The sequence below is a fragment of the Macaca thibetana genome, chromosome 4 (genome assembly GCF_024542745.1).
Source record: "Macaca thibetana thibetana isolate TM-01 chromosome 4, ASM2454274v1, whole genome shotgun sequence".
NCBI classification, from domain to species: domain Eukaryota; kingdom Metazoa; phylum Chordata; class Mammalia; order Primates; family Cercopithecidae; genus Macaca; species Macaca thibetana.
Window position 1 is genome coordinate 74,583,457 of NC_065581.1, and position 23,463 is coordinate 74,606,919.

At 36.5% G+C, this 23,463-nt stretch overlaps 1 long non-coding RNA gene across 1 annotated transcript in view; it reads left to right on the forward strand.

The window, feature by feature from the left end:
* The first annotated feature begins 2,053 nt into the window (after positions 1 to 2,053).
* LOC126952108 (uncharacterized) overlaps positions 2,054 to 23,463 on the forward strand; it is a 33,933-nt gene continuing 12,523 nt past the window's right edge. The window contains exons 1-2 of the long non-coding RNA XR_007724797.1: positions 2,054 to 2,194; positions 3,889 to 3,943. This is a non-coding gene — a long non-coding RNA (uncharacterized LOC126952108). The remainder of the gene's footprint in view (positions 2,195 to 3,888; positions 3,944 to 23,463) is intronic.

The following is a 23,463-nucleotide window of genomic DNA, read 5'->3' on the forward strand; positions in this document are numbered from 1 at the left end:
TGGATCATCACTCTTAAGTTCAGCTTTCCAGAAAACCCTAAGGCATGAACACAATGCAGTGAAGTTCTTTTCTATGGTATACCAAGGGTTACATTTTGTTTTCTTTTTTTTCTTTTTGTTCATTTGTTTTTGTTTTTTTTTTGGGGGGGGGGTTTGGGGGGGAAGGGGATGGAGTTTCGCTCTTATTGCCCAGGCTGGAGTGCAGTGGCACGATCTTGGCTCACTGCAACCTCCGCCTTCTGGTTTCAAGTGATTCTCCTGCCTCAGCCTCCCGAGTAGCTGGGACTACAGGCATGTGCCACCATACGCAGCTAATTTTTGTATTTTTAGTAGACACAGGGTTTCACCATGTTGGCCAGGATGGTCTCAATCTCTTGACCTCATGATCTGCCCGCCTCGGCCTTCCAAAGTGCTGGGATTACAGGCGTGAGCCACTGTGCCAGGCCAAGGTTTACCTTTTCAACAGTTCCCCAAAAGTTTCTCATTTCCATCTGAGACCTCACCAGCATGACCTTTACTATGTTTCTATAAGCATTTTGTCACAACCACTCAACCAATTTCTAAGATGCTCCAAACTTTGCTAATCTTTTAGTCTTCTTTTGAACATACCAGAATCTTCCAACCTCTGCCCATTACCCAGTTCCAAAGCTGCTTATACATTTGCAGGTATCTTTATAGCAACATCTCATTTCTTAGTACCAATATTCTGTTTCTATGTGAGACGGTTTACTTAAAATTTTATATAAGCCTTCCAGAAAGCATTTATCTTGCGAATTCTAACTCAAAGTAGGATATACAGTATTTGGTGAAATTCTTTTCCATTTTCAAGATAACAAATGGCACATTTGGATATGCTGTTACAACCCATTTGTTGAATGACCCAAAGGCTGCCAGCTTTGAATGGGTCTTTAACAAAAGACGGCTCCCTGCTATGACTGATATGACTAGACCACAGATGCAATGTTCTTGAAATATCTATGCCAGATTGTGATGCTGAATAATGACTCTCGCATTTTGGTAAAAAATTTACAGCAGATGTCCCTAAAGTTTGAAAGTAAATATTCTTTTGATAGGCAGCTTTTGCCTTGCTTCTAAGCTCCAATAAAAATGGAATGTTTAGCTTCTAGGAGACAATCATGAACCTGAACTACCTTTATTAACTGGGTATTATCTTATCAAGCCTCACAACTGTGATGTCCTCAGCAGCATACAAAGTGAATGTAGTGTATATGAGACTAAGTATAGGTAGGTGCTAAATGCACAAGGGAGTTTCATAAGCAGGTTTCTCCTGTGAATGTTGTGCCTAAACTTCCACTGCCAACCCAGTCTTGACCCCGAGCTTGAGTTTCATGGGGTTCCCTATGATCAGATAATTGAGAAGAAAACATTTGAGCCAGTTATTCAGGTTTCTCAGCAGGACACAATGGCCCTTGATAGAAGCAGGTTTATGTAGCGGTTCCGCTTATGTGACCATGAAGGGCACACTGATGTTAGAAAATATTAATGGTAACCAGAAATTCCAATAGTTACAGTTGTGATTCATTGATTCCTGCGTAATTAATAGTTTGGTAGATAAACAAGAACTTGGAATGAGTAAGATTGGATGATTGAAGACAAGGTGATTTGAGAACAAGTTATACAGTATATGGGTCTTAAATGTAGGAATATTTTTATACTATGTGAACGTTTTCTAAAAATGTCTCCACTGCAAATGAGGCTTTCAATAATCAAATGGATATAATGATCTGCTCTGTGGATATTAATCTACCTCATTGTACAGCCAACTCAGTGAGTGTTCATTAAGCTTATTAGCAAAGGGTCCATGTTGAAAAGAACAGATGTTATGCATGGACTCAATAGATTTTCCCTCTCCAAGACTGACCTGGCTACTAGTACAGTTGAATGTTCAATTTGCCAGTAGCTGTGTCTGACCTGATCCTTTAATAAGTAACAAACCCTAGGGGATCAGTCAGCCAGCTAGTAGAAGGTTAATTATACTAGACTTTTTTTTTTCATAAATGAGATAGCAATTTGTCCTCGCTGGAATAGATACTTCATACGAATTTTGATTTTTTTTCTCAGTTTGCTAATCTTCTGACAGTAATACCATCTGCAGGCTTTATTCAATTCCATATGAAGCATCATGATATCACACTCGAAATTTTTATGACCTAGGAATTTATTTTTCAGCAAAGTAAGTAACTAATCTTCTACCTTTAATACGCTTTTTATTTTCATTTTATTGTTTGCAATGCTCAAATTTTATTTTCTTTCTGCAAAGCACTTTGTTATCTATTCAAGAGATATTTTCTGGAATCAAATATGCTATTTAGCCAAATATACAAATACAATAAAGGCAACAAGCATGTTAAAACATACATTAAATTTCCTTGGTTCATTGAACATTTATCCTTAAAAAGGGAATGAAATGTACAGTGGAAGGATTGTAGAAAGTCTCAGAAAAATTTTAGCTATCTCCAAATACCAGGGTAGTGCAAATTCCCCACTGGGATTCTGATGCATAGGCATACGTCTTCCCAGAGGTCACAAGAATCTTTTGAACATCATTTCCTTAAGATGTTTTCTATGGTAATAAAATGAACAGAACTACTGAGAGATCCAGAAGCTATTAAAAATGTGATTTTTTTATGCAGATGGTATATCATAGACTATTAATATCAATACATAGTTTCACCATCATTTCCTAAAGAAGCACAAAACTTAGCAACAATAGTTTAGAATTCTTGTGAACATACATGTGGCTAAATTGTAAACTGCAGGATACATATGTTAACAGAAATTTTATTATCAAATACAATGTATTAACCATAATTTTTAAAAAAGGAAAAAAACACTTTTTCTCAACTGCCCATTATTTGTAAAACTCATAAAACAAGTTATCTTCTCTTTTCTCTTTCTATGGGGAGTTGGAAAACATGAAAAATCAAAACCATGAAAATTTGTGCCATATGTTGTTAAAATGTGTTCTTTTGATTGCTGAAATGGTTTGGATGTTTTGTCTCCTCCAAATGTCATGTTGAAATGTGACCTCCAATGTTGGATGTGGGGCTTAATGGGAGGTATTTAGGTCGTGAGTGTAGGTCCCTCATGAATATCTTGGTGCTGTCCTTGACGTAATCAGTGAGTTTTCAGTCTGAGTTCATACACAATCTAGTTGTTTAAAAGACTAGCACCTCCTTCTCTCTCTCTTGCTCCCTCTCTCTTGCTCCTTCCTTTGCCATGTGACACAATGGCTCCTCTTCGCCTTCCACCATGACCGTAAGGGCCCTGAAACCCTCACCAGAAGCAGATGTCAGCACTATCCTTCATGTATAGCCTGCAGAACTGTGAGCCAGATAAACCTCTTTTCTTTATAAATTACCCAGCCTCAGGTCTTTCTTTCTAGCAGCGCAAATGGACTAATATAATTGCACAGAACTATTCTTTTTATCGAACTTCTCATAAAAAACTTGTAATTGCTCAATTATTCTCTTATAATGATTTCACACTTCTACAAGTATACATACCATACATGTGCTTTAACTGTGAATTTTCTGTGCTATTTCTAAAACAACCAGATGCACTTGAAGCATATGTTAATTTTAAAAGATTAGCAATATGTATACTATGCATTAAACAACCAAATTCCATTACTGCTCTGTCACTGTTTCTTCATGAAGCCAAACACACAGTTGATTCAATATATTATACACATACAAACATTTACCTCTACAAGTGGCTGTATTACCTAGGCCTGTTTTGGATTGTTTCATTAGTTTGTTATGTTAATAGAATAAAAACAGAACTTTTTTCACTTTATCACTTTAAGCAAACATGCTCTGATTGTTACAGGTTCACTAAATAAATTATTATATTTTTTTTCCCTAGGACATCCACAGTGCAATAATGAAAGCAGATCTTCTGAAAGAAGTCACAGCTGGAGGTAGGCTGGTTAGGAGTGGGAAAGGAGTAGCTGGGAGGTCAGAAGGATACCAGAGAAAGTTCCAAAGGTTGATTATAAACTACCAGGATAACTGGCAAATATGTGTCAGATTGGAGTTTTAATATTGGCTCTGACATAATTTACCATCTTGAGGTTGGGGAAATGTTTAATGGTTGAATAACTAGAATGTATCATTACATCAAATGTAACAAATCTCAGTTCACCAACTCTAGCAAGCAAAAAGTGGCACACATTTTTAAGACAACATGTGCCCCAGTTTGTGGAAGAAAAACCACTGGACCCAAATTCTCCATGTTTATGTTAAAGTTGATATTTAGTTATATCAAGTCTCTTTCATAGTAATCTAGTAATCTAAGAACTAGTTGAATCTTCTGTCATTAGAATTCAGATCTGTTGACACTTTGGGCCATATAATCTTTGTTGTGGGGGGCCATCCTCTGCATTGTAGACAGCTTAATAGCATATTTGGCTGTCATGCATGGATGCCAGTAGGACCCCCATTCTTTGCCCTTGTGAAAGCAAAAAGGTTCTCCAAACTTTACCAAGTATCCCCTGGGGGCAAAACTTCTCATTGTTGAAAATCACTGCATTAGACATATTGAGACAATCCTAATCTAGTCAATTGTGTGGACACAAACTGTTAGAGGAAGAATAATTATTAACATTTGTGTCTAGTCAACTAATCCGGTCACACAAATTCTGTATGCGAATTCATTTTGCTTACTACCAAAGCACAAAGACTTTTCAGATAACTTATAATAATATTGTACAAGTATAGGGGTTCAGAGTAGCAAGTGAATAATTAAATTTACTTAGAGTATGGAGAAATTGGGTTTGGAATATTCATGACACTAGTTCTATTTCTAACGTTTAGTGACTACCACTGAATAATTTATGTCTTATTATTAGAACATCTGGAGTTACGACATATTTTTTGTGAAGTTTGCCAACTTTGGACTTTTCAAGCATCAAAATTCAACTCTGTATATTTATAGCTAAAGTAGGAACCAGGAAACTTAGATGATTTGGTCATGTCCATAAAGTCACTTCACTACAAAACAGGAATTGTGGTCTGATATTCTGGCAAATACTTTGATCTTATTTCCATGTACAATAGCATTTCTCAAAGATTAGGCAGTGGTAGGGTAATGAAAAGCCATCAACAAAGTAAACTGATTCCCAGTTCAACCCTTTTATTTCATTCTTTGGAGCAAGTGATATTCACTTCCTAATATTTCCTTTTTGTCTTAGGTCTGAAATGGTTACTTGCTTTTAATACATAAAATTGGCATAAAGAACCACTAAATTAGGTATTCATTTTTAAAAAGTTTTGTGTACTACTGGAGTTTATTGAAAACTTCAATTTAGCAATCTACTAAACTGTCCTAATAAATATAATATTTGTTAATGTTGCAAACGCCTAATTATGCAAATTTTTAAATTCTTACAATTTGGAGAAAGAATGCTTTGTTCTCAAGGCACCCTGTTTTTCTCCCTGAATTTGGCAAATGAAATGAACAAAATATTATAGAAAAGGAACATTAAGTGACCCTAACATAGGAAAAGATGTTTAAAACATTAAAGTTATGAGATATATTTTGAATCTGTCAGATTAAAATACATCAAAACATCTGAAAACACCTTGTGTTGGTAAGGATGTACTCACAGATAATCTTACACAGTGCTAGTGAAAAACTTGAATTGCTATTTCTGAAACGGGAAAGGTTCCCTTGTCCCCCTCCTAGGGCATGCCATGGGGGTGTGGCTCCCTTCTTCAGCGCCCCGCTGCTCAAACCTCTAGGGGAGCATACAGACGGGCAGGGTGTGGGGCTCCAACCTCATGGTAGTGTTTAGGGGTGAATGTGTAGGCCTCCTGAAGCCCCAGTGGGCGTGTGTTCACAGGGCGTTCTCTCTCAGTTTGCAGTCTATAGGCGGCTTGTGTTAATCAGCTCAATTAGACTCTTTACCTTGTTGCAAGTATAGAAGGCTTTCTGTATCCTGGGATTTCTTCGCTGTGCTCTTTTGTCGGTGCTCCTCAAAAACTCCTCTCCATGACCAGCCACTTGCATCTTCTTCGCCGATGTATTCCTCACGAAGTCCAGCCACTTCTGCGTGTGTGCCTGCTAGGGCCTGGAGTTTTTATAGGCACAGGATGGAGGCATGGAGGGCCAGGGTGGTCTTGGGAAATGCAATATTCGGGTGGAAGGCAGAAGTGCCTGACCTCAGCTAGGTCCATGGGGGTGGAGCCCTAGCCAGTGACCACGCCCTCCTCCACCCAGCACTTCCCTTCCCCACTTCCGTATCATTTAAAGGGACCACGCTCTTCCCTTCCCAGCAATCCTGTGTTACTTCTATGGAGGAGAGTTTGGCAAAAATTTCAAACTCATATAACATTTGTCCCAGAAATTTGACTTCTAGCACTTTAGCTTACAAGTATATTCACATAGGAGAAAATGATATAGATACAAAAATATTCACTGAAGTATTGCAGGCAACATCAAGGATTGGAAATGTCCTAATATTCACCAACAGATAACGGGAAAATAAATTAGGATTCTTTCTAACCCATTATAAAAGAATGAGGCAGAACTTTATGTGATGACTAAGAATAATCTCCAAAAAGGTTGCTAAATACAAAGAATTTATTATTACAAGTCATGCTGCCATTTATTATTACTAAAGGTATAAATATAAATACATGGTCTATGCTTATATGCATTGAATATCTCTAGACATCACACAGATAAATAAAATGAAATGAAAACTGAAAGATGATACAGGCTTGGGCAAAGAAGTTGGGGAAATATGGAGATCAGAATTCTACTTTTCATGATATCCTTTTTGTACCATTTGAATTCGAGATAAATAAAATGAAATGAAAACTGAAAGATGATACAGGCTTGGGCAGAGAAGTCTGGCGAAATATGGAGAGCAGAATTCTACTTTTCATGATATCCTTTTTGTACCATTTGAATTCGAGCTATGCATTTAAAAGTATATTAATAATCCTTCCAAAACTGTAGCCCCATTCCCAGACTCTTCCGATCCTTCAAAGATACATGAAGTTTCTACTCTCTGGGAAATTCTTGGGTCCCAGTAACAGAAAGCTGACCAATATTGCAAAAACAACAGCTATTCCAGACTTCCTTTATCCTACAGAGTTCAACAAATACTTGATGTCACTACTCTTCCCTTTGCTTGCTAACAACTGAAGGGATATTTTACAAAAGCAAACTAGAAGTCTAATGAGTGTCAACCTCAGTTGCACAGGGACTATAAAACTGACTGGACTGGTAAATACAAAGATAATGAATTATTTGATGTCTCTTGAGTCTAGACTTTGCCCAGAACCAAGCTCTAGTTTTGTATTCTTAGTTGTTCCTTAAAGGCTAAATGACTGTGTAGAATAAATAGAACAGGGGAAGCTGAAAACAATCTGATGCTCTCCAGACTGGGAATTATCATTGACACAGAGAATTTCTTTCTACCAAGTATAAAGCACTTGTCATTTAACAAGAAGAAATTGGTGTGTTAATGCAACCTGCATTTTCTGGAATGGAGAGAACAAGTTACATATTAAGAGAGAGATGTAGTGCCTTAGGAGTCACTAAGAGTTACGGCTGCCCATGCTTTGAATGCAGACCCTTCTCTGGTCACAGTGAAATATAAAGATCATTCATTATTAGCCCCTGTAAAAGTACTTGTGATGATCCTGATTTTGAATGACAGAAGATATCCAGCCAGTTGCGACAGATACCAGAATGTCAAGTATTTCCTCTTGTTGTTGTTTTGCTTGTTTTTTAAGGAATTCTTCCTAGAACCCAGAAACAAAATATCATAGTCTCATATATTCTTGACATCACTGATGGAAGATTATTTGCTTAAAATATATATTCAAGCCCATCTTCTGCCAAACGTCTCGCCTCCCCAATATTCTGTTTATTCTCAGCGTGCCCATAATACAGACTGTATTTCTGCTCTTCCTCTCAAAATACTGTATCATTAAGTTCCTACTATTCTTGGAACTCTCATTTCCATCCAATACTCCTCATCACTTCCTATGTTATTTTCCACTGTGATTTGCCCCTCAAAGCCATGTATATGCTAGATTTATGATAGACAAATTTCCACATGTCTGCTCTGAAATTTTTCTCAACATCTATCATCTTCTTGAACTTCAAAAAATTTGAATATTTTTCAAAAATTCACTATTTCAACCCCTTCTCTTTCTGTTGCTCATGAGATTCTCAAGTTTTTTCATGGGGTCTAATTCCCTGAGAGATAAGAAAGCACATTATTTTTTGTCCCCATAAATCCTCCAGATAAGAAACCTATCTAATTGCACAGAGATACTAGAGAAAGGCACAGAAAAATGTTCATTTCATCTATTTTTTATCTCCATCTGGGCTCTCTCTGTTGCTAAACAAACGTTTTACATATCACCTACTTATTCTTAATTCTCTACTGTGTCTCTCATACACTTTCTTTTCTCTTCAATCCACTCATATTTTGTTATCTTCTTAAACTCAATAAATGATCTCATTTTATTCTTTCTACAAGACTGTTTATCCAGCGATATGACACTAAATGTTTATTTCAATCATCAAACCATGAGATATACATTTTTTTAAAACTCAGATAACCAATTTCTCAACAAAATACATAGTATTGAAACCAGTTTATTAAAACATCTTTAACAGTTGGCATAGGTCCTAGAATAGAGTATGTTACTGGTAGAAGAGATCTGAGTTACCCTGAGTTACTGACAGTGTGTCCATATGAATCCATAGCAACTTCAGTCCTTACCTCCTCAGAAGAAAGACTTTGACTGAAGAGCATAAAGCAGAAAAAGAGACTCAGGTGAGTTCCAGAGCACGAGTGGAAGTTTTTTTTAAAAGACTTTAGAACAGGAAAGAAAGGGAGGTATGCTTGGAAAAGATCCAAATGGCCACTGAGGTCCAAGAGAGAAAACAGAAGAGAAGAGCCTTTAACCTTGATCCTGGGACTTTATAAGTTCACCTCTTTCCCATGATTCTTCCCTTAGTGTGGGCTTCCTGCATGTGCAGTGTCGTCCTTACCCTAGGGAATTGAACATGCCCAGTGTGTTTAGGGAGTTACATGCATGCCCATCTGAGTCTTTCTTCCTTTTTCAGGTGGATGTACCCAGATCACACTTCCTTATTTTTGTCTCTTAATTTGCATGCCCAGGAAGTTGCTTCTCCCTGGGGTCTTCATTCAGTTAACATTTTGATGTTAATAGGTGTGGACTATCAGGAAATGGCCTCTCCCTGGTGCTGCCAAATTATCATTTTTAGAGAGTCAATAAAATAATTGTTGAATCATAAGAAAACCAATAAGTATTTTAGTCTTCAATTTGCTAATTCATTTTCAAAAATATAGTCAACTTTGTAGTTCCGAGGATGTTAGGATTCTGTACATCTTCAAGAGAAAAGAAAATGGGCAAAGAACCAGTTTTCATGGAGGTCTTCTTAGAAAATATTAAGTTTCAGGCCACTGCTGGAACAAGCGGCTATATCCCAATGCATCACATCATATTCATCTCCATCTCCAGATAGATATGTATTATATCATTGCTTGCTCATAACTGTGACCATGATTCATCAATAAAATAAGTTATTATGTTGAGTGTGATGTGTTTACCATGGGACAAGTTAGGATAGGTATCCAACATTCACACATATTCTCTACCTTAATACTTAAAAGTTCATCCTCATTTCTCCAGAAAAAACTATTTTTTGAGTTAGATTAAAAAATTGAAAATTGTATTCACTGAATGAGGCTAATTCTCCCAAAAATAAAGCAAATGAACTACTAAATGAGTCAACAAAGAGAATGGCCATCTATTGATATCACGTGTGGTTGGTTTTGACTTGAGAGTTGCAAAACAACTGGGTGTGCCTCACTGAAGTTTGCCAGGCTCTCACTTAGATGTTTGGGTCTACAAATGTATGACTATCTTCATAGCAAAATCATATGTTAATAAAAGTGCAGCAACAACACTGTTAAATTTTGTTATTGCAAATAAAGATTTTTATTAGTGTTAATGGTAGCTAAAATGTGTAAATATTATTTTGCATATAAATATTTAACAACTGTTTTGAATTATCGATTAAGTGGTAGGTGGTAAAGGTGCCATAGTCAACAAGACAAATAAAATTCCTGCTTTCATTCTAGTTTGGGAACTCAATTAATCTTCAAATAGATAACAATAAGCATTTATCAGCTAATAAAAGATACTATGGGAAAAAAAGCCAAGAGTTAGAATGTGATTATTAGTATAATTTGTATTTTGGAGCCCAGACTTACTGTAATTAGAATTTCCCAAAAGAGATCTGCCTTTGCTCTCTTTTAATATTATTTTTCTATTTCATTTTAAGCTTATTTCCTCCACTTAAAACAGTTAAAATGCCAATGTTACATGTTTCAAAGTACAGAAATTAGGAAATTGCAGACATTATGCCAGCAAAATACTAAGATCCAATGTAAATTGGAAATTATCTAAGCTATGCTCTCTCTTAAACTTTGCACTTTCACCCCAGGCTAGATTCAAATTGTCATTAATTGCATTCTGTCAACTTTTGAGTTAGATCAGGTAGTCTTTATTTTGCAAGCCAGGATGCCATTTTATGATGCTGCACAGTGCTTACTGCTTGCTACCTTCTACCCTGAAGGGAACTGCAGTTTCAGGAATGGGTTGACATATCAATTAGTTTGTAATCAGTGTATAACGTCCTTTGAGCATTTGAGGCCAGATTCTACTGTTATTTAGAAAGTCAATAGAAAGTCCTTCTGGAATACAGTCTGTAGGACACAGAACAAGATGAGAAACTAGAACTTATTGTAACCTGGAAAATGACTATTGTCTCCAAGCCAGATCTTCTTGACTAGTTATTTTCCCAGAGGAAAGGATCCTCATTGCTTCCTGTGGGCAAGTCTGTAAGCAGAAGCACTAGTCCTGGCCGATCCCACCAAGGAAAGACCATGCCATCCCTGCTTGCACATGTGTGGCAAGTATATTCTGGCCCAGCAATTGCCAAGCAAGCAACTTACTGATTCTCAAATCAGAAGATAAGCCTAGAAAGGATCTTACATTCATCTAATTTAGCTTCCGTAATACAACGTTTTGTGTGCTGACTTGACCCAGCTTTGAGGCCCTGGCTAGAGGCCAGTTGTTACCTTTCTTGAGTAGTCAATTAAGCTCACATCTCAACCACTTCCCTTATCTGACTCTCACAGTCCAGGCTACTGTGCACCTGCCCTAATTGCCCCATGGCCAGGTACCAGATAACAAGAGGCAAACCTTATGACCAGAGCCAGCTGATATTATGCAAATTAGCCAATACTGAACTTGTTTGCCCTGCGTCACCCCTTTCTTCTTGCAGAAAACACAAAAAAAGGTGCTTGTTCACAGCATCCCATTCTTCCCCTGCCTCGTGTTTCCCTCATTCCCAGTGTGGCAAGGCTGTGTTTTTCCCAGGGAAATGTGAATAACAAAACTATGAAACTCTTTCTGGTTTCTCTTTTTGATGTGCATCTGGCCTCCCATACCTCACTTAGGGTAACATGGTTAACACTACCTCTTCATCTTCTCAAAGAGAAAAGGAATATACAGACAAGACAGGTGAATTGCCTAAGGTCTCATAGGTAGTTCTTGGCACAGGTGGATCCAGAACTCAGATTTCTGATTAAAACCTCCTAGTTTACTGTTCTTTTCTTTAAGTTTCACATGAAAAGTAGTGGTCACCAGAGAATAAAAACATAATAAAATAGTCATAATATCCCTAATTTACTGAGCAACTACTGGAACTTTTTTTATTGTGTTTGCCACTGTATATACACAATAATTCTCCAAGGTGTATATTATAAAACTTTTCTGTACTTTAGAAAACTAAGACAGAGAGGGGAATCGGCTTCTGATCATGATGCCATTTTCTACTTCATCATATAAAAAGCAATTCACAGCTCAAATACCAAAGTTTCCAAATCAGTACAACAGCCATCACCTTCCTCAAATGATATGAAGCCCATTGTTAAAAAACAAAAATAAAAGTACGGGCTACAGTTCAGATATATTTAAAGTCCAACCACTCATAACCGTGTAATTAAAATTTGACTTGTCCTGACTTCCCCCAAACACTAGCTCTAATCATAAATGAAACAGAAAATGTAAGCTTTATATCTTTGTCAGCATGATTCAGTGAGATTAAACCAATCAGCTATAGACAGATCAGCTTAAACAGCTCGACTTGCCCTAAAAAAGAATATTAATGTGTAACAGCCAATCACAGAAAAGGTCAAAATACCTCCTCTTTCTTGCTTTATAAATTGCGCTGTAACTGCTCTGAGCAGGGTTTCTTATCACTTTTGGTTTGAGATCTCCTGTTTGTGAACCAAGAGTATGCACAAGAAACTTTTAAAATTTTTCTACCTCACTCTGAATATATTTTTGACATCATAAAAATCAAAGATTCTTCTCTGTACACTGGAGAAAGAGGAAAAATCAAAGACAGAGGAAATAAATGATATAATACTTGTGAACTGTTTAATTTTAATGGATCCACAGAGGAAAACTAGTATAATTTTACATGAGAATATGTGCTATCTATTCCTCCCTCTTTTCCTTTATTTATATGTATCTTAGACCTCTTTTTTCTTATATTTATTGATTTTTTGTGATATGCCAGGCCCTGTTCCAACTACTTTATTTGTAATCCTCACAACAACCCAATGGTGTATTATAATTATCCCCATTTTACAGATGAGGAAATGGAGGGACTCAGCTACTAAGCCAAGGAGTGTGGCTCCAGAACCTACCCTCTGAGCCACTATACTTGTCCTTTTATGTTACGCATGCTCAGAAATCTGATGTATCTGGCATTTTATCCAGTGAAGACATCCAACCTAAAGTTCAGGGAAGACTAGAGATTATAAATAATTTCACCACAGTTGTCCAAAATTGTCTCTATAATATCCCCAAAGTATGTTTCTACTTTCTGAAAGTCAGAATGGAGAGAAAGCTCTTACTGAACTGTTATTTGAATCTGAGCTATGGATAAAGTGGAAACCGAAGGATTCTCTTAAGAACCAAATGCCCTAGTTATCTGAGGAAGGTGGAGATGGACTTTGGAAGAAAACATTTTCTCTGCTGTGACACTGGAAAGTCTATCGCTCATTTCAAAGCGGAGAGTAAAGTCATGCTCGATATTGGTGCAGACTGGATTGTAGCAGATTTGTGGGTAGGGGTTTTTCACTGGGAATGTAATGAATCTTTAGAAAGGAAAGTGGAAAGACAGCTGTCTTTGGAGTCAGGAGCCAGTTTCTCTTGTGCCTACTTATTCGGGCTGTGGTTTTCTCCTCTGAGTTTTTAAATTGTTAAGATTTATAGAGGATGCTGGACAACTGAAATATAAAGAACCGAATAGAGGACCTAATGGCTATAGGAAGTACCTTTTGGCCTAGAGGAGATACGGAATTGTGACAGAAAGAGAAACAAGGTGCTAAACACCAAGGAGAGAGGAATACACTCTCAGGCAGCATCAAAGAGGCTTTCCAGGCACAATTGCTTTGACCCAGCTGCATGCAATGCCCAAGCTGTTAAGTGTGGAGCTTCTCAGGAAGCAAATATGCCTCTAACTGCTCTTGTTTTGCTCCTCTATCAGCTTTTGCAAGACTTGAGGCTAACTGGACAATTTAATGGCCAATAAGAGTTCTCTTAACAAAAAAATAAGTAAAGAGTTTTCTACAAAAATATTGTAGCTCTCCCTACATTCAGATTTTCTCTAGGGTAGGAGTCAACAAACTACATCCCAGAGACCAAACCAGTCCTCTTCCTGATTTGGTAAATAAAACGTTTTATTGGGACACAATCACACCTATTCGTTTACCCACGGCTCATTTCAACAACAGCAGAGTTGTGAAGGTGAGACAGAAACTGTATGAGCCACAGAGCAAAAGTACTTACTGTGGAGCCCTTTTTAGAGTAAGTTTGCTCACTCCTGCTTTAGGAGATCTTAAAGGTAACTCTGGCTCAAGGGATTCCTGTATTACTTGTCCTCCTAAACTGCAGAGGTACCAACATGATCAGTGGCATCTTCTCAATACTTACTCACTCATAGTCCAAGGGTATTCTCAAGATCAAACATGTCTCAGGGGAATATACATTCTTTCCACTACATCAGGCTTCTAACAACTGTATCACCTGATTATCCTTCTTTCTGCAGTTTGCGACACAGTGCTCACATCTCTGATATTACCTCAGTTCTGACAAGAGATGCAGGGATGTGATTTATAGCAAAGCAAACAATCATAAAAAATACCCCAAATGAGCCTCAGTGTAGATCAAATATTTATGCAAACTTTCATGATAACTCATGTTAACCAGTTTGGTGAAATATTATTAGATGGAAAGTAATCTACTTTTCTTTCACTCAACAAGAGTTTTGTTACAAAATTATATAACGTGCCTTCATTAGCAGAAATTATTCTATAACAATATAGCAAACTTTAAGTAGGTAGACTAAATTTAGACATTAAAAATTTCTAGGGAACCATCATTAGGAAACCCATACATGGCATCCACAGCTGTTGACTGATACTCTATTCCCTTTTAGAATAAAGTCACTTTTTGCTGCTTGCACCTTCTGTTTCCCAGGACTCTTCCTCAGACACAAGATCTTACAAGATACTAGGAGCTCTTTCAATTCTTCCTTAAACAAATATTCATTACTCCTCTGTTCTTCAAACAAGGCTCTCAATTTATTTCCTCCCCTTATTTCTGTCTTTGCTAAGATTTCGCTAGGAAGCAACTGGCCTAGTTTTCTATGTTGCCCGTCCAGTTTCCTCCTCACAGGTGGGCTTTTAAACCCCAGGAAAAGGAGCACTCCATGAATTCACCATCAGATCCTTGGTGAAATGCACAAAATCCCTTTTACTGTATACAGTTACACTCTTGTCTTTTCTATCTTTTTGTTTAACCTTTTATCTTCTCTGGAATGCTGTGCCATCATCAAGTTCTGGGTTACCACCCCATTGGTTAGATAATTTCATTGATCAAAATAAGAAGATAAGCTTTTATTTTAATGGAATGGAATGCAATATATCTAAAAAGAGCAGATATGAAAATATTAGTGTCCCACTTATTAGAGTACACACAGTTTTAGATATCATTGCATGTGTATTATACTGTGTGTTTTATACATACACATACACATATATAATGGCTATAATATAAAATAATATTTTTGTTGGCTAACATCAAATATATTTAGAAGCTAATGTTCAGGTGCCTTTCCTCCTGTTCCTACCTTATTTTTAAAAGTTCTTCCTTCAGTTCATCATTACATTAGGAGTTATATTAGATGAGTCAGGCTTTAAGACTCCAGATAATATTTGAGAGCCAAAAGTCACCCTTGAAGACTACTTTGTTATTTTAATTGTTCCTTTAGATCAATTTAGTTGAACAACTGTTATATCTGTTTTTGGCCTAACACAGGAGGAAATTTTTACAATGTAAAATAAAATGCCACTGAAGTGTTAGAAATTTAATTACTAATTAATGTCCTTATATTTATAAATTAATCATGTAATGGCTACCTCAATATAACTTTGAAATGAACATTGATTTAACATTTATAACTCTCTTATTCATAATGCACAGGCTTAATTAGGTCATTGTTTTTAAGCAACTAAGTAAATTATTCTTTGAAACTGAAGTAATATATTTGAGAAGGAAGTTTAAACAAATAATATTTTCAAAGAATTGAAAACAGCATTTTTCCACTGATGTAGAAATCCACAGTCTCTCTCAACTATTGCAGATAATGGCAATGACAATCCAGTCAAAAGAACTTAATTACATTCCGATACGATAGTAATTTGTGGTTCATGAGACAATGCACAGCTAAGACTCTGGCTTTTATGAACACCTTTTATCATTTGCTCCTAAAACTCCAATTAACTGACTTGGTAAAACTGTATTTTTTAAAAAATTTGTTAATAACATAATGAGTTTTCTATCACTGAAAAAATCCTTTGTTTTCTTTTTCAAATAGATCACAGTGCAATCCTGACTTTTATCTTCACATTTTCAAGACCCACATTTGTCATTCATCAGTGACATTACTGAATCTTGTTCTCTTTGTTTGATTGCAACTTGAATTAGATGATTTCTGGGGACCCTTTCAATTTTTAAAATTCTTACTCTAACTCATAAGACACTATGACCTGGATCTGCCTGTCTCTGTAAACTCCCCAATGCCACTCCCTACCTGGGTCATGAGGCCCCAGTCATGGGTTGGCCAACATCCCCAACAGACATCAAGCTGCTCCCCACATGATGCCCTTGCCCAGGTTCTTCCATTCATCTTGAACACTCTTTCCTTGCTCCACCTTGCTAGATCCTGCATACTAACCAGACCTCACCTAAATGCACGCTCTTCAGGAAAGCTTTCATCGACCTTCCTTACTTAAGTAGACCCCACCCTACTCTCTATCCTAAGACCTTGTCTCCTACTTTCCTTCCATACATCAAAATATGCCCCATATTCCCCAACAAAGTAATTTTGTCTTACTAGACAAAGTTCCATGAGAACAAAAAACTTTTCTGTATTATTTTATCATTATTTTCTCATCAGAGGGCATAGTTTTTGGTATGTAGGATAGCAATAAATTTTTGTTTAAATAAGTTATTAAAGTAATCATTGAATTATGTCAGTTAAATTGGTTAATGCCTTTGAAAGTTAAATGCCTTTGAAAAATCTATTTAAAGGTATTCCTTCTACCATGCCTATCTCCTGCTCTCAGATCCAGGTTGGAGGATAGGATTTTACAATTGTCTCTTTATCCTATAATATTCAGTGACCAAATGTTAAATCAAGATGCTGGCTATTTCCTTTTCCATTTTGCAGTCGTCTAGTCGTGGGCTTTCTTCTTTATTGTTTCATTTTCCAAGTAGCCTCCTAATTAATTTATTTATTAATATCGGCAATAAGCTCTTATTATGTATTAAGCATTATTCTAAATGCAAAGAAAATAACAATTAATAAAACAGACAAAAATCTTTGCTTTCATGAAGTTTCCACTCAAATAAGTTTCTAAACATAAACTTCCTTAAAGAATAAGAATACATGTTATTAGCCTTTATTTCCCTAGAAGCATCTGGTATGATGTCTCACACATAATGAACAAATCAAAATCAAAATGTTTTTTGAAATAAAATGAGATGTTAACCAGAGTAAATATGCAAGTTTAAAAAAAGCACACAAATTAGAAAGAAAACAGTAAAATTACATTTGTAAAAAATGGATATAATATTGTGTATAGGAAATTCACTGAGATTCTACACACACACCCTCACAAAATTGTTAGAACTAACATATAAATTTAACAAAGCAACATAATATAATGTTAACACATAATAATAATTGGTTGTATTACTGGACACTAACAATAAGCAATCTGAAAAGGTAATTACAAAAGCACATTTATTTACAACAGGATCAAAAAGAATAAGATACTTAGGAATTAACCTAGAAGGGGAAAGACTTCTACAATAAAAATTATAAAAGCATTGTCAAAGGAAATTAAAGAAGTCATAAATAAATATAAACACATCTCATGTTCATAGGTTGGAAGACTTAATAAGCTGTTAATACTACTCAAAACAATCTATGGATTCAGTACAATTTCTATTAAAATGTCAATGAACTTTTTGCAGAAATAAAGAAATAGAAAAGCTCATCCTAAAATGCATATGCAATCTCAAGGGACCCCAATCAGCCTAAACAATCTTGAAAAAGAAGAATAAAGCTGGAGGATTCACCCTCAGTGATTTCAAAACTTACTACAAAGCTACAGTAACCCAAACAGTGAGGTACTGGCATAAAGACAGACATATAGTCCAATGGAATAGAATACAGCCCAGAAATAAACTCTCACATATATGGTCCAATAATCTTTGACAGAATGTCAACTTATTCAATGGAGAAAGGATCATCTTTTTTAACAAATAGTCCTAGGAAAACTGGTTATCTATGTACAAAATAATTAAGTTGAATCTTTATATAACATTGAATTTAAAAAATAATTTAAAATGGATCAGAGACCTAAATTTAACACCTAAAACTATTAAATTACATTAAAAAAAGGGCAAAGCGTTCACAGTATTCAATTTAAAAGTGATTTCTAATGTAGATGACGGGTTGATGGGTGCAGCAAACCACCATGGCACATGTACACCTATGTAACAAACCTGCACGTTCTGCACATGTATCCCAGAACTTGAAGTACAATTAAAAATAAATAAAGTAAAATAAAATAATAATAATAAAATACAAAAGAGTTCAGACAACAAAAAAATTAAATAAATAAAGGTGATTTCTTAGATATCACGTTTAGGATATTATTTTAAAGATATACTTTTAAAAAATCTTTTTAAAAAGGCATACGCCGGCTGGGAGCAGTGGCTCATACCTAAAAAATATTTTTAAAAAGGCATAAGTGGGCTGGGAGCAGTGGCTCACGCCTGTAATCCCAGCACTTTGGGAGGCCGTGGTGCGCAGATCACGAGGTCAGGAGTTCGAGACCAGCCTGGGCAACACGGCGAAATCCCGGCTCTATTAAAATACAAAAACATTGGCTAGGCATGGCGGCGTATGCCTGCAATCCCAGCTACTCAGGAGGCTGAAGCAGGAGAATTGCTTGAACCCAGGAGATGGAGGTTGCTGTGAGTGGAGATCATGCCATTGCACTCCGGCCTCAGTGATGGAGAAAGGCTCCATCTCAAAAACATAAATAAAGTAAAATAAAATAAAATAAAATGGCATACAGGCAACAAAAGAAAAAATTAAACTTCATGAAATTTTTGAAATCTGTGTACATTAAAATACACTATCAACAGAGTAAAGGGGCAGAAAACAATGGAATAAAATATTGCAAATCATGCATTTTATTAAAAAAAAAATCCTAGAATATATAGAGTACTCCTAAAACTCAACAGTGAAAAGCAAACAACTTGATTAAAAAATGAGCAAAGAACGTGAATAAAAATTTCTCCAAAGATGACATACAAATGGCCAATGAGCACATGAAAAGATGCTCAACAATATAAATCATTAGAAAAATGCAAATAAAAGGAGACACTGGCAACCAAAGCAAACATGGCCAAAAGGGATCACACCAAATTTAAAAGCTTCTGCACAGCAAAGGTTACAATCAACAAAGTGAAGAGACAACGCACAGAAAATATTTGCAAAATACTCCTGTGACAAGGGATTAATAACCAGAATATATAAAGATTTCAAACAACTCTATAGGAAAAAAATTAATAATCTGATCCAAAAAATGGGCAAGAGAGTTGAATAGACATTTCTCAAAAGAAGATATAAAAGTTATAAAAGTAGCAAACAGGCATATGAAAATGTGCTCAACATCACTGATCATCAGAGAAATGCAAATCAAAACTACAATGAGATATAATCCCACCCCAGTTAACGTGGCTTGTATCCAAAAGATAGGCAATAATAAATGCTAGTGAGGATGTGGAGAAAAGGAAACTCTGGTACACTGTGGATGGGAATGTAAATTAGTACAACCACTATTTTAAAAGTTTGAAAGTTTCTCAAAAAATTAAAAATTGAGTTACCATATGATCCAGCAATCTCAGTGCTGGGTGTATACCTAAAACAAAGGAAATTGGTATATCAAAGAAATATCTGCACTCCTATGTTTGTTGCAGCACTGTTTAAAATAGCTAAGATTTGGAAGCAAACTAAGTGTTCATCAACAGATAAATGGATAAAGAAAATATTATACATCTACACAATAGAGTACTATTTAACCATACAAAAGAATGAGATTCAGTCATTTGCAACAACATGGATGGAACTGAAGATTACTGTGTTAAGTGAAATAAGTCAGGCACAGAAAGACAAATATCACATATTCTCACTTATTTGTGGGATTTAAAGATAAATCAATTGAACTCATGGACATAGAGAGTAGAACTATTGCTACCAGAGGCTGGGAAGAGTAGTGGGGGTTGTAGGGGAGTTGGGGATGGTTAATGGGTCCAAAAAAAAAGAAAAAATAAATAAGACCTACTATTAGGGTGACTATAATCAATAATAATTGTATTTTTAAAATAACTTTAAAATATAATTGGATTATTTAACACAAAGGATAAATGCTTGAGAGGATGGATACCCTACTCTGGATGATGTGCTTGTTTTAAGAGTTAAAGAATGAGGAAAGAAACACAAAAAGTGGCTCAACAGTCAAATACTCCTGAGGACTTCCGGCCGATTTCAGTCAGGAGCATTCTCTTACAGACTAAGAGTATTTATTGGTTTCAGGGTGACAGAGTTATCTTGCAACCCAGGCCTGGAACGTTTCTGTGTGGGGGAGAAGTTTACGGCGGAGTTGGAATGTCTCTGGTTAGAGAGGAGGTTATCAATCCAATCTGTCAATCCATCCCTATAGTTATACAAAGGACCAGGACCAGGGGGCGTGTTCTTTCTGGCTACTTCCTGCTGACCAGGGGACGGAGAGTTTCCACTGTTGGTGGAAATGTAAAATAGTATAGCCACTGTGGAAAGTAGTACGGAAGTTCCTCACAACATTAAAAATAGAATTACTATATTATGCAGCAAGTTCACATCTGGATACATACAAAAAGATGGAAGCAACAGAAGTATCCATTGAAAGATGAATAGATAAGCAAAATATTATACATACATACAACAAACTATTATTCAGCCTTAAAAAGGAAGGAAATTTTGACACATGCTACAAGGTGGATGAACTTTGAGGACATCATGCTAAGTGAAATAAGCCAGTCGCAAAAAGACAAATACTGTATTATTCCACTTATATGAGTGTATTAGTTAAGGTTCTCCAGAAGAACAGAATAGCATACATGTATATATTAAAGGGAGTTTATTAAGGAAAACTGACTCACAGGATCACAAGGTGAAGCCCCACAATACACCGTCTGCAAGCTGAGGAGGTAGGAAAGCAGTAGTGGCTCAGTCTGAGTCCAAAAGCCTCAAAAGTAAGGAAGCCAACAGTGCAGCCTTCAGTCTGTGGCCAAAGGCCCGAGAGCTCCCCGCAAACTACAGGTGTTTAAGTCCAAGAGTCTAAAGGCCAAAGAACCTGGGGTCTGCTGTCCAAGGGCAGGAAGCATCCAGCATGGGAGAAAGATGAAAGCCAGAACTCAGCAAGCCAGTTTATCCCTTCTTCTTCTGTCTGGTTTGTTCCAGCCACACTGGCAGCTGATTGGATGGTGCCCACCCACACGGAGGGTGGGTCTTCACCTCCCAGTCCACTGATTCAAATGATAATCTCCTCTGTCAATACCCTCACGGATACACCCAGAAACCACACTTTACCAGCTATCTAGGCATCCTTCATCCTTCAAATCCAATCAAGTTGACACCTAATATTATGAAGTAGCTAAAGTAGTCAAAATCATACAGACAGAAAATAGAATGGTGGTTTCCAAGGGCTGGAAAGGGGCGGGAAATGGGGAGTTATTGTTTCATGAGTTCCGAGTTTTACTGTTATAAGAAGAAAAGCGTTATAAAGATGAATGGTAATAATGGTTGCAGGAATATTCTGAATGTATTTAATACCACTGAACTACATACTTAAAAATAAGATGTAAATTTTGTATTATGTATATTTTACCACAATAAAAAATAGATTATGAAAAACAACATAATAAAACATAACAAAATCAAATAGAAACTGCTAATCTTGCAAACGGAGATCAAACAGCTTCAAATGAGATTTGGAGAGCCATGGCTCAGATTAACATATAGGATATTGTTTTTCACTGTTCTCATCACCACCTCCCTCCATTCATCCCCTTCCAGCACATACAAAAACACTGAATATCCGGCTGGGCGCGGCGGCTCACGCTTGTAATCCCAGCACTTTGGGAGGCCGAGGCGGGGTTATTACCTGAGGTCGGGAGTTTGAGACCAGCCTGACCAACATGGCGAAACCCCGTCTCTACTAAAAATACAAAATTAGCCGGATGTGGTGGCACATGCCTGTAATTCCAGCTACTCCGGAGGCTGAGGCAGGAGAATCTCTTGAACCCAGGAGGCAGATGTTGAAGTGAGCTGAGATTGCGCCATTGCGCTCCAGCCTGGGCAACAAGAATGAAAGTCTGTCTAGAAAAAATTTAAAAAATAAAAAATAAATAAATAATTAAAAACATCGAATATCTCATTAAGTACAGGGCCCTGTACATTCCGCTTCCACCACGGCTTTACTTCTGTTCTTACTGCCACAACTCAACCCACATTCTAGACCCCTTTGGCTCATTCTCAATCTCTATAGCAAAATAACTTTCAATGTGCCCAGTTCTTCCAATCCATTTTATACTGTGTTGTCAGATTAATGTTCCTGATTCCTAGTTTTCATCACTTTAGTAGTCTTCCCAATGTCTTCAGTGTCTTTCTACTGCTTGTCTAATTCTGTGTACACCTGAATCTATTGATCAAGAGTCCCCAAAGTATAATCTGAAATTATTTTTTTCTTTGTTTTCAGAGACAGAGTTTCACTCTGTTGCTAAGGCTGGAGTGCAGTGGTACAATCACAGCTCTCTGTAACCTGGAACTCCTGGGTCAAGCAGTTCTTCCAACCTCAGCCTTTCGAGTAGCTAGGACCATTGGCACACACCACTATGCCCAGCGAATTTTTAAAAAATCGTTTCCTAGAGAAAGGATCTCACTGTGTTGCCCAGGCTGGTCTCTAAGTCCTGGACTCAAGTGATCCTCCTATCTTGACCTTCTAAGGTGCCAGGATTACATGGGCAAGCCACTGTACCTGGCCTGAAATTACTTTTTAAGCTTACGTTTTACCATTTTTCTTTGAATTTTTTATAATGTATCTAACGAGAACTACATTACCCAATCCTCTTCTTACTGACCTGTCATAACACACACTCATGTACACATACACATTTTTAAAATTCCCATTGGAAAAATGATAACTGTATTTATTAAAGACACAGATACCACATTGCTTGTCTCATAGAGTTGTTACTAGAATTAAATGACTTGGTACATGCAAAGCTCCTACAACAGTGAGTGGCTGAAAATATACTCTCAAGAAACATTACATAGTGTCAAAATTCTACTAATTTTTCAGAAATGGGAAGCCTCTTTAACCTCCCCAAATGGATGTGATCTTTTCTTTTCTTTGAACCTGTCTGGTATTTTGTGGGCCATCTTATGGCATTTAATACGTTCTCTCTCATTTTTTCCTCAAGCCTGTGATTCCCTTTTCTTACAATATTAAATCCCTTAAAATTAGATAATCTGTATAACTAATCTTTATATACAGTTTCTAAAATAATAACTAGTACATACTTAGAGGTTAATACTAAATTTTTAAGTAAAGAGTACTGTTACTGGAAAAAGAACTTGTTTTACATATTTATAAACTTTCTGTGTTCTATATCTTACCTACAT